The sequence below is a fragment of the Puma concolor genome, chromosome D1 (genome assembly GCF_028749965.1).
Source record: "Puma concolor isolate L17-30 chromosome D1, mPumCon1.1.hap2, whole genome shotgun sequence".
Lineage (NCBI taxonomy): Eukaryota > Metazoa > Chordata > Mammalia > Carnivora > Felidae > Puma > Puma concolor.
The window spans coordinates 43027940-43040908 of NC_141676.1; the positions used below are offsets into that span (position 1 = coordinate 43027940).

The 12969-nt window shown below is 43.1% G+C and overlaps 1 protein-coding gene across 26 annotated transcripts in view; it reads left to right on the plus strand.

Annotated features, from left to right (window-relative positions):
- The window catches only part of SOX6 (SRY-box transcription factor 6), a 717975-nt gene that overhangs the window by 85084 nt on the left and 619922 nt on the right, over positions 1-12969 (plus strand). For 6 of the 26 annotated variants that reach the window (XM_086677890.1, XM_086677904.1, XM_086677903.1 and 3 more), the window contains exon 1: positions 1491-2034. The exons of 1 other annotated variant lie outside the window; for it this stretch is intronic. The gene's annotated coding sequence lies outside the window, so the exon portion shown is untranslated. Of the gene's footprint in view, positions 1-364; positions 503-1178; positions 1317-1485; positions 2035-3613; positions 3899-12969 lie in introns of those variants that run through there. 19 more of the 26 variants (XM_086677876.1, XM_086677881.1, XM_086677892.1 and 16 more) reach the window with 11 other exon arrangements.

Here is a 12969-nt window from a genome sequence, read left to right on the forward strand (position 1 = left end):
CCTCTTGTCTCATCTTGCCTGTGTTGTCTGGGAGGGGAGCCCTGCCTCCTCTCCCTCGCTCAGATCAATGCCCTGGCCACTCACTTTCTGATGTTGCACGACGGGAAATGCTTTGAATACTTACGACATGGCCGCTCACACTGATTGCCAAGATTGACAGCACTAACCATCGCCTTCACTTGTTTCAAGGGGGAAGCCCCTAGTCACCCCGCTCTGCGCGCACCTCCTGGCACCCCGGCGGCAAACTTCTGCCGGTCAACGCTCCCCCCGCCCGGGGCGGGACACCCCCGCAGACTTGAGTTAACGGGCTGCGCCGGCCGCGGCGCTGGGGGGTTCTGCTCCCTTGCTCCCGGGGCTGTGCTAATTGACCTAGCATCGAGTCCCCTTCCTTAATTTTTTTTTTTTTTATTTGTATCTTTCCCTTTTTCTTTAATGCCATTTACTCCCGCGGCGCAGCGCACAAGGAGCCCTCCCGTGCGGTACCATCCTGGAGCCCGCCCAGGTAACCGGGACGGAGCGAGCTAACTAGAGAGCGAGGGAGACAGAGCGAGAGCGCGCGGCCCGTTTGTGAGCTACCTGTTGGGGAGCCGGAGGGGGCAGGGGGCAGGCACCCCGGGCCGGGCCGCCGGCCCCCGGTGCCTTCCGCTTCTGCCCTTCCGGGCCGCTCCGGGGTTAGTTTCCCTGAGCCGGGACTGAGGGGCTGGGGTAAGGCAGGCGGAGGGACGAGAGCTGAGCGCGCGGAGCCCTGTGAGGGTGCGGGTTGCCGGAGCGGCGGCTGCCCAGCCCGGGCGGGTTTCCGTACTTGGCTGGGGAGGGGAGAGGGGAGGAGGAGCGGGAGGAGGGCGCTCCGCGGGGCCGACGCAGAGGGGGGGGGAGTGGAGGCTGAGAAAGGGGCCCGAGCGACTGTCGCTCGCTGGTGGACGCGCGGATCCCCAGGATGCGTCCCCCTCTCGGAGAGTTGTGCCTTGTTCCGGAGGCGGTGACACATCTGCGTGGCGGGCTTCTGGTTTTCTTGCCACCCCCCCACCCCCAAAATCCACTCCGAGAAAACACATGTTGTAGCTGTAGATAACTGTGCGTAGGACACTAAGGCAAAAAGGGCAAGGGAGAGAGACAGACAACGCAACCTTTGACAACAGAAAGCTGTTATCGCCATCCTAAGTATTCGTCCGGAAATCTGTCCGCCCTTTCGGCCCACCTTATTCCTTCTCCTCCGCCTCCCCGTATAGATATTCTAATCTGTGTAACTGGGAATGATATGAAAAAGAAGTCAGGTGGCTTAGAGAATGAATTTGTAAGTCTCCGTGAAGTTTGAGGTAGGTATTTCATTGAAGTTTGCGCAACTGTGTGATAGAGGAAGCTTGTGTGCCTGCGTGTGTAGTTCTCTCTCTCTCTCTCTCTCTCTCTCTCTCTCTCTCTCTCTCTCTCTCTCTCTCTCTCCTCTCTCTCTCTCTCTCTCTCTCTCTGTGCGTGTGTAAGCAAATGCCTGTGTGCTCTGTGAGGGTTCAGAGGGGATCGCTGGGTGGTAATGCCCTCTGTGCCCACAAGAGGGCAGCATCCTGAGGGCTTTGTGAGCGCTGTAGTTCTGGTTATCGCTGCAGGCTTGGGTTTAGAGAAAGTTATACCGAAAGTTTTAAACTGATATCATATCTTATTTCGTGATATTAAAAAAAGAAAGACATAATGAAAGAAAGAGGGAAAAAAGAGAAGTGAAGAAAGAAGAGAGAGAGAGAAAACAGAAAAACAGGCGACCAGCCTACCCCGAGAGAGTCCTAGTCACACCAAGACTAGGGGGAGGGCTGTTTTAATTGTGGGTTTGGCCGACTGACGACTGGAGTGCCCTCCTCGGCTGTCTTAGTTGTAGCCGGAGGTCATGTAAATCGACCTTAAAAGAATGCATAAGCCATAAATTAAAATAAACCCTCACCCAAGGGCTGATCCATAAGTAGACAATATCCAACCTGGACAAAACGAGCTTTCCTTTACGAACCGACTTAAACCGCATCCCCCCAAAGAATAGAGACTAAATGCAAAGTAAGTTTCCCAGCGAATATTTTGTTTTCTTGAAAAGTGTTGTGTTGATTCGCCGTGTGACTGACTGCGACGCCGCAGTTTTCCGGAGCGCTTCAGTGTTAGCCAGGCTCGGTCGGGGTGCGGGAGGTCGGGAGGACCCGCTGGGTTTCTGTGTTTCTTAACGCTCCCCCCTCCCCACCCCCATTTTGGTTTGGAAACTTTGACTATTTGTGGGTTTGACGCTGGCCGAGGGCGGGCGAGAGTCGAGGATCTCCGCAGCGCTCTCTTACGGGGTGAAGTTTAGCGCGAGGAGTTCATAAAGAAAACCCGGGTCGCTAGAAAACCCGGTCGCTCCCTTCTCCCACCCTCATCCCACCGCCTCTCTGCCGTAACTTTCTCGGGACCCTGCGCGAGTCGCCTCCACTTCTCTCGGCTCTCGCCCTTCCTCCCCCTCCCCCATTTTTGGACGTGACTTTTTATGATCTTTTTAGGAATAAACAAACCGAACTCCAAGACAGTCTGAAACCCAAGTGCTAATCTGTGGTCCTCTTTGCTCCGGACGCTAGGGCAGAAGTGCGGGGCTGGCGGGGGGCGTGTGTGAGCGGCCGCCCAGCCTTGCCCCGCGCGGGCTCGGCCTGGGAGTCCGCGGGCCCGGCGCACGGTCGCCGGCGCGTACCTTCCCCGCCCCGCGCTCTCCCACCCCGCGTCCCTGAGCCCAGCCGGCGCCCTCCGTCCTCCTCGGCTCCCTGCCCGGGCCCCTGCCGCCCGCCGACCGGCCGAGATCCGCCGCTCTGGGGCTCGGCCCAGGCCCAGGGGCGGTGCTGCCACCCGCCCGGGGTCCAGACCGAGCCTGGTCGCTCCCGGGGGAGCTGCTTTCTTGCTTCTCCCTTAAAGGGCCCGTCAGAGAAGGGAAGGGGCTTGTGCAAAGGCTGCTGGGCTTGTGTTCCGGCTCCAGGAGGAGCGGCCCGCGGCTGGGGAGGCTAGATTAGCTCCGTTTGCCGGGCGCTCCGCGGAGCTTTCAGATAAAAAGAATTGGTGTGTTCCGAGCAGATAAAAGGTGGTTGTTGCCGGCATGTTTTGAGTTTTATTTAAGCTCTCTTAGGCTGTGCAAGTTTGAAAAGGTTTGTTGGTATGAATTGCCAGATATTGAATGCTGCCCCTATTTGGGCACTAAAAATAAGTCTTCGACTGTGCTGGCGGGGCTGGGCTGTTAGCGAGATGGGCTGTCCCCGGCTTCTTCTCTGTGTGTGACCTCCTTTGAGGGCCATGCTTGAAGTTTCGGTCTCGAGATGGCCCGAAGCCGTCGCTGCGGCAAACTGGGCTGGGCTCCGGACCTCCCGCTGCACTGTCAATGGGGCGCTCGGGTGACGTCCCTGTCCCGGGCGCTTGACCCCGGCGCGCACTCCTGCGGCCGGGCTTTTGGCCCTGGCCGGGTGGCCCAGACAACAGTCCAGTGGAGTCGTGAGGCGAGAGTGCCCTTCTCCCCCGCCTCCCCAGGGTCTCCTGTTTCTGCCCTTTATAGTCACATGCCCAGGTTTCCCCCCCCCCCCCCCCCCCCCCCCCCGGTCCAGAGGAGAACAGATACAGCCCCGCCCAGTCTATTTCTAGGAGGTGGGTTTGGTGAATAAAAAGGTCAAGTGGTTGGGTCTGCAAGTCGGTCCATGGCGAGGGGGGACAGGACCGACACCTGGCAAGGACCGCCCCGCCTGTCCCCCCCACTCTGGCCGGTCCGCCCGCCCACAGCTGGCCTCCCCAGGCCACATTCTTGCACTAAGTGCGAGAGGCTGTGGGAACAGCAATCCTGAACCGGCCAAGAGCCGGCGAAGCTGATCCCGCGATGGCATTTTGTTTTGAACAGTTGCTGGGGTTGACGTTTCCTCATAAGGTAAGGTGTCACTGGACGGTCGGCTGCCCAAATGCCACATGTATAATTAGCTTGCCCACTCAGCACCTCATCCCCGAGGCCCATAGGCACGGGCTTGGCGGACTTGATCCACTCAAATCTGTTCCGGGCTACGTACAGGATTCCCGAGGGAAGGCCGAACAGACCCGGACTGCCCTGGGAGGCCCTGGCTCCAGGGAAGACTATGACAGAGTAGTCTTGTCTTTGATTTCTCTCGCTTTCTCCCCCATCTCTTCCTGTTTCCTCTCTTTTTTTCGGCTGAGGAGGAACTACTGGTTGGAGGGGTAGATGGGACACCAGCAGCAGGCTACAGACCGAATGAGGAAAGGGGATGTGGAGTCAGATCTGGCAGTATAGTCTTTTCCACACCCCGCCCAAAGGGGAGGTCTGCTCGTGCCCCTCTATCTGCACTAATCCAGGAGGACCAGCCCGGGCTTGACATTGTATCCTGGCTTGGGTAGGGGCTCCAGGCTTCTAGTTTGGACTGTTCCCCTGGCTGTGTGCTCCCTCCCACCCACCACCCTGGAGGTCTGAGAGTTTATGTGCCCTGATTTGCAGCTTCAGTTTTCCCCCTTCAGGCCTAGCCGCTTGAGGCTGCTAGTGTTCACTGTGGGGCAAGCCTGGAAAGATGTGCAGTATCACTCTTGTTCAGCCTGGGGCTCTTAGGAGCAGTGCCTTGTTTTCTCTGTACCCAGAGTGGTGCTTGAACTTACCACCTACCTTCCCAGAGCCCAGTCTCAGGTCAGCTTTAGCCTGCACTCTGGTGGAGACCAGATTTCTATAGCCATGAACATGACCTTCCCGCTTTCACCCTGTGCAGTAAGGTGGAATTCAACACTCAGCATTAGGCACTTTCACCAGTCTCCCTCCTCCCCTTGTTTCTAGGCCACTCAGTTATGCCTGCTACCTACTAGAAGATTCTCTTTATTTTTAAAACAAGTGGGCAAACATCCTAAATCTTCCACAAGTTAGTGGGATACTGTTAGGTTTTCTATGGCAGCAAGAGTGCACCTGTCTGGCAGGAGGTGGGGGACACAGTGTATTTAGTTGCATATGCTTTTTATTGAACCAGTGAAACATTTCATTTTCTTTTAGTAGGGGAAAACTTATGACTGAATTTTAAAGAACTCCACCAGATCATAAATGAGTTATCTATATGCTTTTGAGAGTATCTTCCTGAATACACATTTGTGAGCACATGGGTAGTAGGCCAAATGACATGTAGATTTTTTTCTTCTACGTTTTTGAAAACGTTATAAATGAAGAGGGATTATTCCCTATTCCAAAACAACATCAAGAATAAGAGCAAGAACAACAGAAAACAGCTGAAAAAAAAAATCCTTCAAACTCTGAAAACAAGCAAGCATGTACCACACATATTAGATGTAGTTTAAGACCAAAGGCAGTAAGTAACCAGGGTCCAGACAAGTGATAGATCATTAATTCCTAAGGCAAACTGACATTCCCTGTTGCTTTTCTCAGGTACTACCAACACCTCCTTTCTCCTCTGCTCTCCCACCACATTCCTTTATTTATAGACGCAAAACTAGATGGTTTTTAAAATTTATTGTTTATCCTGCTTATTGTTGTTCTTAGTTTTTAGAAGTAATGGCAAGGAAGTTTCTTTGGGTGTACACGTATTTTTTAAAAAGCAAAAATATTTATGAGTTTATTATTACGGAACATGATATAAACTCTTATAATAGTATATTGTGTAACTACAACACTCAACATTATACTATAAAGAAAGAAAAATGTAAAAAATATTAAGTAATAAAGCGGTATCAGTATCTATACCTTACACTGATTCTATAATGCATTCACTAACTGAATACCTAGAAGAGATGACATTCAGTAGGAATATTATACTGTCTATTGGACATTTTTTCTTTAGTAGCAGAAAGCAGCAGATTTTTTTTTCAGTAAGGGAAAAGCATACATTTGAAATATGTTAGCATACCTAGCAAATGTTTCTTTTATAGGGCTTTAAAGTATATTACTTTAAATACATATGTGATAAATTTTCTGGACACTATTGAGATTTTATGTCTGTTTCTATTTGACTTTTAGGAATTATTGGGTTGTTGATCATTGATGAAATTGCTACACATCTTATATTGAAGAAATTGGTGATGTTTTAAATAATTCGCTTTCAATTAGTATAATAGGTACTGGAATAAATGAATTTTCTTTTAACAAGGTTTAATAAAGGGCTTTAGCCCTTTCAAGATTTTCTGTACTTTTCAGTTTTGTTAGATTATATATCTAAGTTTGAAAGGATTCTCTTATGAGAGAATTCATGTATACTTTTTCACTATTTACAAACTGCGTTATATAAAAGAGTAGTACAATACAACAAAAATTTGATTGATCTCAGAGCTATTTACTTAAATATAGTTTAGGGGTGCATATATATCAATTGATGTTTTTGAAGTCAAGTGAAACATTCCATCCAGCTAATGTGTCTGAGAGTACCATATCAGGCACAGACAGGTACTAGAAATGATAAAACACAGATAACATACAGCAAGATGATTCACAGATGGGACATATTATCTGCTGTCATGAAGTTAGATGGGTCATATTCCTGTTCTTTAAAAATTAATGTAGGTTATTTCAGAATTATCAAGTTATGTGCATATGTGAGAACAGATTTTAATATAGAAATTTGGTAATAAGTAAACAAATATTCATTGCCTTTTAGAGGAAGAAATAGACCAGCTTTGCATTTGAATTGTTTCTTGTTTAAGGAATATGGCTCTCCCCTATTATTTTTTTCCTAAAAAGAAAATCATATATTGAGCATTCTATGTCTTTATCCTAACTTCACATCTTCTACTGATTAGATTATATTCTGAATCTCAACATACTCAAGTGAAAAAAAAAAAACCAAACTGGCACTCTAGTAGAGCCTATGAAAAGGAATTTTTATTAAATGGAAACACATTTTAAACATATAGCATATCCTTTTTGCTTGATATTATTCATTTGTCATCTGAGAACTAATTGTTTTGATAAGAGTTAGAAACTTTCATCATCTTCTCTTTATATATTCATTATTCATTTATAGGAAGTGTTTTTATTTTCCTTGTTCTGTGGAAGAGGGTAAAAGCTTTTTAGGTAATTGTTTTATTTAGACATTTAGTCAAACTGTAAATAGTTTTAAATTTGTGTGTGGTTTTTTATAGAGCTTTTTAAGTTTTAAGTATCCATTGTCATAATTAGGATAAATCAGCTGAAGAATGTGAGTGGAGGCTGTAAGATGGAATATCATTTAAATCTACTACAGATTCTCTCACCTCCAAAAAAAGGTACTGGTCTGTTTTTCCTCAAATCTGTGGTAGTCTCAAAAAAAGGGAACATGAAATCCTAAAACCTCAGAGAAGCAGTATCGATTCAGTTCGTAACTGTAAATCCTTCATATCGTTGCTCAAAATATCCAACTTTACACCAATATTAGCCATTCTTTTTATAGTGACACCATGCTTAGTAAAAAACTTCTAAGCACTGAGGTCAGGTGTTGAGATTGGATTCTAGTTTATTTTTTATGAATCAGATAAAGATTTCTGTGCATGAGACCATATGTGAAGATGAGAGAACAAGAACATTTCCATATCAAAGGCAATATATCTGAGGCTGCATGGTAATTAAAATGCAGTGGTTTGGACTCTGTGCACTAGCACTTAAGCAGAGCATTGCCGGGACCTTGTGCATCATGCAGGCGGTTGCCTCTTGCATACTTCTTGAAATACACTTATAATTTTGTACAAACATTTATGCCAGTCCACACTTTTCTGTAGATAATTTGTATTTCATCCAAACCATTCAAAGTAGAAGTTATTTTTTGAGCTACCCTCTCATTATGGCTTTTGTGCATCAACTATTTTTATGCTAGTTGTTTGTATTTCCTTTTACCAGAATGATGCCTTGTTTATATTCAGAATCTCTTCTTGCTCCTTTAAGACCCCTTGTGTATCTCTCATATTTTACTATTCACTCAAAAAACGTTCATCTTTAGGAATGATGTAAATTATTTTCTGAGTCTAATTGTAGATGCTGTAATTTATTATAAACTAGTACATTAAAAAATCAAAAGTCCAGTTATTTCTACTTTATAATACTGATATGTTCAGTAAACCTCCCTAACCTACACAGTATGTAATATTTGAAAAAATTCCTTTTTAAAATGTTTAAAGAATTCCAAAATGTTCTTCCTTACCTTTTAATGGCATAAAAATGTGTAGTGGCATTTTCTTTTGTACTACTTCAACTGAAAAACAATCTTTTAGAATATCTTCATATTTAGGAGTTATCTTTTTGCATTTATAGGGAGTTGTTTGGCTTTATTTGTAAAGAACTGGGCTAGTATCTTAACCGGTAATTATTTGGGGATTGAATGGTGAAATCAGAAAAATCTAACAATTGGTTGTCCAATGTTGTATATATTTCAGAAAATTTTGCATCCTTGGTAACTAGCTTGAATTTGCTGCTCTGTAATTTTCTAGATTTTCTATTTCCATATTTACTCTTTCTCTATGTACATTCTCCTCTGGCACATGTAGGAAGGAATTCGCTGGTATATTTTATTTAGTAAGCTCCCCTGGTTTATAAAGCTTTTAAAGATTTCTTTGGATTGAAGCACCATGTATTGAAGAAGCCTAATGTGATATTGTGAAATTCTTTAAGAGTTTTTGTGTTTTAAACTATTTTGAATCAAAATTACTGAAGTATATTGATTTGGTGCTTTTCAATGATGACATGTATAAATAAGCACAATAAATATAAGGTAAATTCAAAGTACGTTCTGTGATATGCATATTAGCATCGATGCAAACATTCTGTATTCTCTCATTTCAAGTTCTCCCTTGATCTCTTTCTTTCTGAAAATCTCACAAGATAACCCTTTACATGATCTATTATCCCTACTACCTTCAATAATTTGTTGTTTCTAGTCATCTTAAAGAGATGAATTGAATTGTCTATCTTTAATATATCCATTCAAATGCAAAAAGGGACGTTAGTGCTGTTTGTGATTTTGACTTCATTGAGCACAATCTCTTCTCTTCTTTGAAAAGTAGTTCTTTAAAATTAGACAAAGAAAATTAAAGATGCTTTACTTTCTACTACTACACAGGCACAATATATGAAAAAAAGAAAATGTGACAGATTTTCTTTTTAAAATAAGGAGCATAGGTTTCAAATGGAACTCATTCTGAAACATAGGGATTGCAAATATTTCCTTTCATACTTTAGATGAAGTTACAAATAGAACATTGGGTAACATGATTGAGCACTTACTAAGTTCTAGGCACCCTGAAGGGCATTTTTGAAGTCACAAGTCTGTTTTTTTTAAGGATTTTCTTTTCTGTTGAAGATTTTTATATTTGGTAGGTGGGGAAACTTAGCTGAAGTTGTCATGTTGCTAAGCAGGTCGTTGGTAGAGCTGGAGAAGAATGCTCCTAACTAGGAGAGAATAATTCATCATTCTTTCTTGGGAAAGAATATCAAATGGCAGGAATATTGTTATTTTCTCAGAAATAATCTCTAGCTATCTCCATGGGCATTGAACCTTCTATTTAGAAGGCAACTGCCCCATCCACCCCCGCCCCCCGCCCCCAATATATCCATGGTGTAATCCCTAACCCTCCATGTCTTCGTCTCTAAAATGGGAGTAATAATATCTACACCATAGGATTATTGTGAAGATTAAATGAGATAAATGAATGTAAAGCACGAAGCTCAGGGCTTGGTATAAAGTAAATATTTAAAAATTTTTTTTTCAACGTTTATTTATTTTTGGGACAGAGAGAGACAGAGCATGAACGGGGGAGGGGCAGAGAGAGAGGGAGACACAGAATGTGAAACAGGCTCCAGGCTCTGAGCCATCAGCCCAGAGCCCGATGCGGGGCTCGAACTCACGGACAGCGAGATCGTGACCTGGCTGAAGTCGGACGCTTAACCGACTGCGCCACCCAGGCGCCCCTAAAGTAAATATTTAATACCTGTTGAAATGACTAGTGAAGTGGTACTGTGCTTATAATTATACAGATCAGGCTTTCCATTTCAGCTTCACTATATACTTGCTATGAAATCTTTGGTGAGTTACATAATCTGTTTCTTTTACTCTTATATGAAATACAGACAGCAATATGTGCTCCTTCCTTTCTTCCCTAGAAAGAAGAATTCATTAGTAGTCCGGCAGACTTGCGATAATTGTAGAGTATGGATGTTCTGGTCTCAAATTTGAGAAAATCCCAATTCTAAGGACTACAAGAGATTTTGAAAGGTCATTTCACCTGTCATCCTGCATCCTCCATGGGTGTATTGGTCACCTTTTCTCCATTCTAATCAGTTAAGAAACTCTTTATTTTGAAAGCCTGCAAAAGGGTGCCTGGGTGGCTCAATCCATTGAGCATCCCAACTCTTGGTTTCAGTTTAGGTCATGATCTCACAGTTCAGGAGATTAAGCCCCGCATCAGGCTCTGTGCTCATAGCATGCAGCCTACTTGGGATTCTCTCTCTCCCTCTTTCTCTGCCCATCCCCTGCTTGCCTGTGCACACATGCTCACTCTCTCTTTCTCTCTCTGTCAAAATAAATACATAAGCTTTAGAAAAAAATTGAAAGCCTGCAACGAATGAGATTTTATAATCTTTGTGTACTTCAGTAATTAACATCAAGTTCTTTGGTCAAATATACACATCTTAATCTGCTTTCTTTTGGTTTCATTTAAAGAAAAAAAACAGGGGCGCCTGGGTGGCGCAGTCGGTTAAGCGTCTGACTGCAGCCAGGTCACGATCTCGCGGTCCGTGAGTTCGAGCCCCGCGTCAGGCTCTGGGCTGATGGCTCGGAGCCTGGAGCCTGTTTCCGATTCTGTGTCTCCCTCTCTCTCTGCCCCTCCCCCGTTCATGCTCTGTCTCTCTCTGTCCCAAAAATAAATAAAAACGTTGAAAAAAAATTAAAAAAAAAAAAAGAAAAAAAACAGAAACGTATATTCTTCATTTTAATGATGAATTTTAAAGACCTGCATGGGAGAAAACCACAATTAAGCTTTGAATTTTTTTAATTTTTTGAATCTTTCCTCGAAAGTCTTATTTCCTAAACTAGTTGTATGACCTTGGAAATGTTAACCAACCTTTTTAAGTCTTGATTTCCTAATTTTTAAAATGGGGATTGTGATACAATTTATCAGATGATAGGGTTGTTGGGAAGATTCGGTTTGAAGATACTGTGCATAGAATTTCATAGAACAGTTCTGGACATTGGTGTTAGGAGTACTTGAGAATAATTATTATTTCCAGAGACAAACCATGCTGCATTTTCCATACACCAATGTATAAATGAATAATATATTACTGATCAGAAGTGTTAAATATCAGTTATATATTCTGATTAGTAAAAATTAGAAGTTGATTTACACAGTAAGTATGGCTGGTTTTATAGGCAACTCTCTGAAAATATGGGTGGGGCTCATGAAGAAAGATTAATGAAAGGATCCTTGGCTGCGAAAAGGTGGGAACCATTTGATTACATGATTTCAAAGATGCAAATGCAGTGAGGAGGTGTGAATATAGGTAATTCTATGCAGTGCGCTAGTTATAATGGAGGTAGGTGTAAGAGCAGAAGTACGTATGTCAAGGAAAGCTTCTAGTAGGAGGTGGCCTTTGAGCTGTGACTTAAAGGATGATCAAGAAGAGATTATTTGAAGTAATATCCTGAGGAGCATTGGACGTGGGGGAAACATTTTATATCGTTATTAACTATTTTATAGGTCTGACACTGAAAAGTCTTGTATTTGTGTCTTTGTGACTCCTAGAAAGGCCAGGTGTGTCGTGAATGTGATGTAGCCATCACAGGGCTACACTGCTACACTTTCTTTCTTAGTTCAGTTTTATTGTCAGGGACATTGTGAGTACCTTTTGAGGTACAGAGGAATTTTTCACATTACTACTTTCCTTCAAATATGTCAACTAAGTATTAAAATTAAAGTAGATGTCTTATTAATATATGAATTTGTGATCAGTACTATGAGTTAATAAAATCTTTTATCTTGTACTATAAAAAAACTTTTGTTTTTCTCAGTTGGCAAGGAATGGTCTTAGAGAAAGGCCAATATCTGGAAATTTTTATATCTGTGTGTTGCTTCTGAGTTTATTGGTTACAGGTCTTTAGGTACCTCACATTTGTAATTAAGTTTTTCTATCTATAGAGTTGGCATATTCATTAACTTATTTTTTGTTGAGGAATAATGTGAACATAAATAATACTCAGAGTGATTCAAAACTTTTTGGATGAAACAGAAATTATTATTGGGACACCTGGGTTAAGCATCCAACTTTGGCTCAGGGCATGTTCTCATAGTTGATGAGTTTGAGCCCCACATCGGGCTCCACTCTATTTGGAATTGTTTCTCTCCCACTCTCTCTGCCCCTCTCCCCACATTCTCTTCTCTCTCAAAATAAATAAAACTTAAAAAATAAAAAAAATGAAATAGAAATTATTATTTCACAATAATGATAATGAAACAGTAACAGGAGCAGTAGTAGCAGCAACTACCCCTCTCTACTCTTAATCACTCTCAAATAGGGATGCTAAATCACCCTTTTCAGTTTTGTAATCTGGGATCTCCTGTTTTCTGATGAGTTTTTGAATACCTTTTCTCTGACCACACAAGCCTTCTTTGCTGTTTTTGGTTTGGAAGTTTTCTGGTGTTTAATAACTTGTTTCTTCAAATTAAACACACCTATTGAGATTTTACAGCTTAAATGACTTTGTGACATAATCACTTTCTGAAAAGGGCTTTGTCATCACATAGGCTAGAGAAGTTATAGCCCTGGTTTCTAATAGCCTAACCTATTATTTTCTTTGCCAGCATACTGGAGAGTTGCAGTATTGACCAAGACATGAGAAATATGACAAAATCTCTCCATTAAAAAGAAAGGCTCTGAGGCTAAGGAGCAAAAAAATAAAGGGTACGGAAGTTCTATAAAACGGTTTTAAAACATCCGTTGGTCATATTAAATTAGTTATGATGCTTTTAAGAATTTTCCTTTAG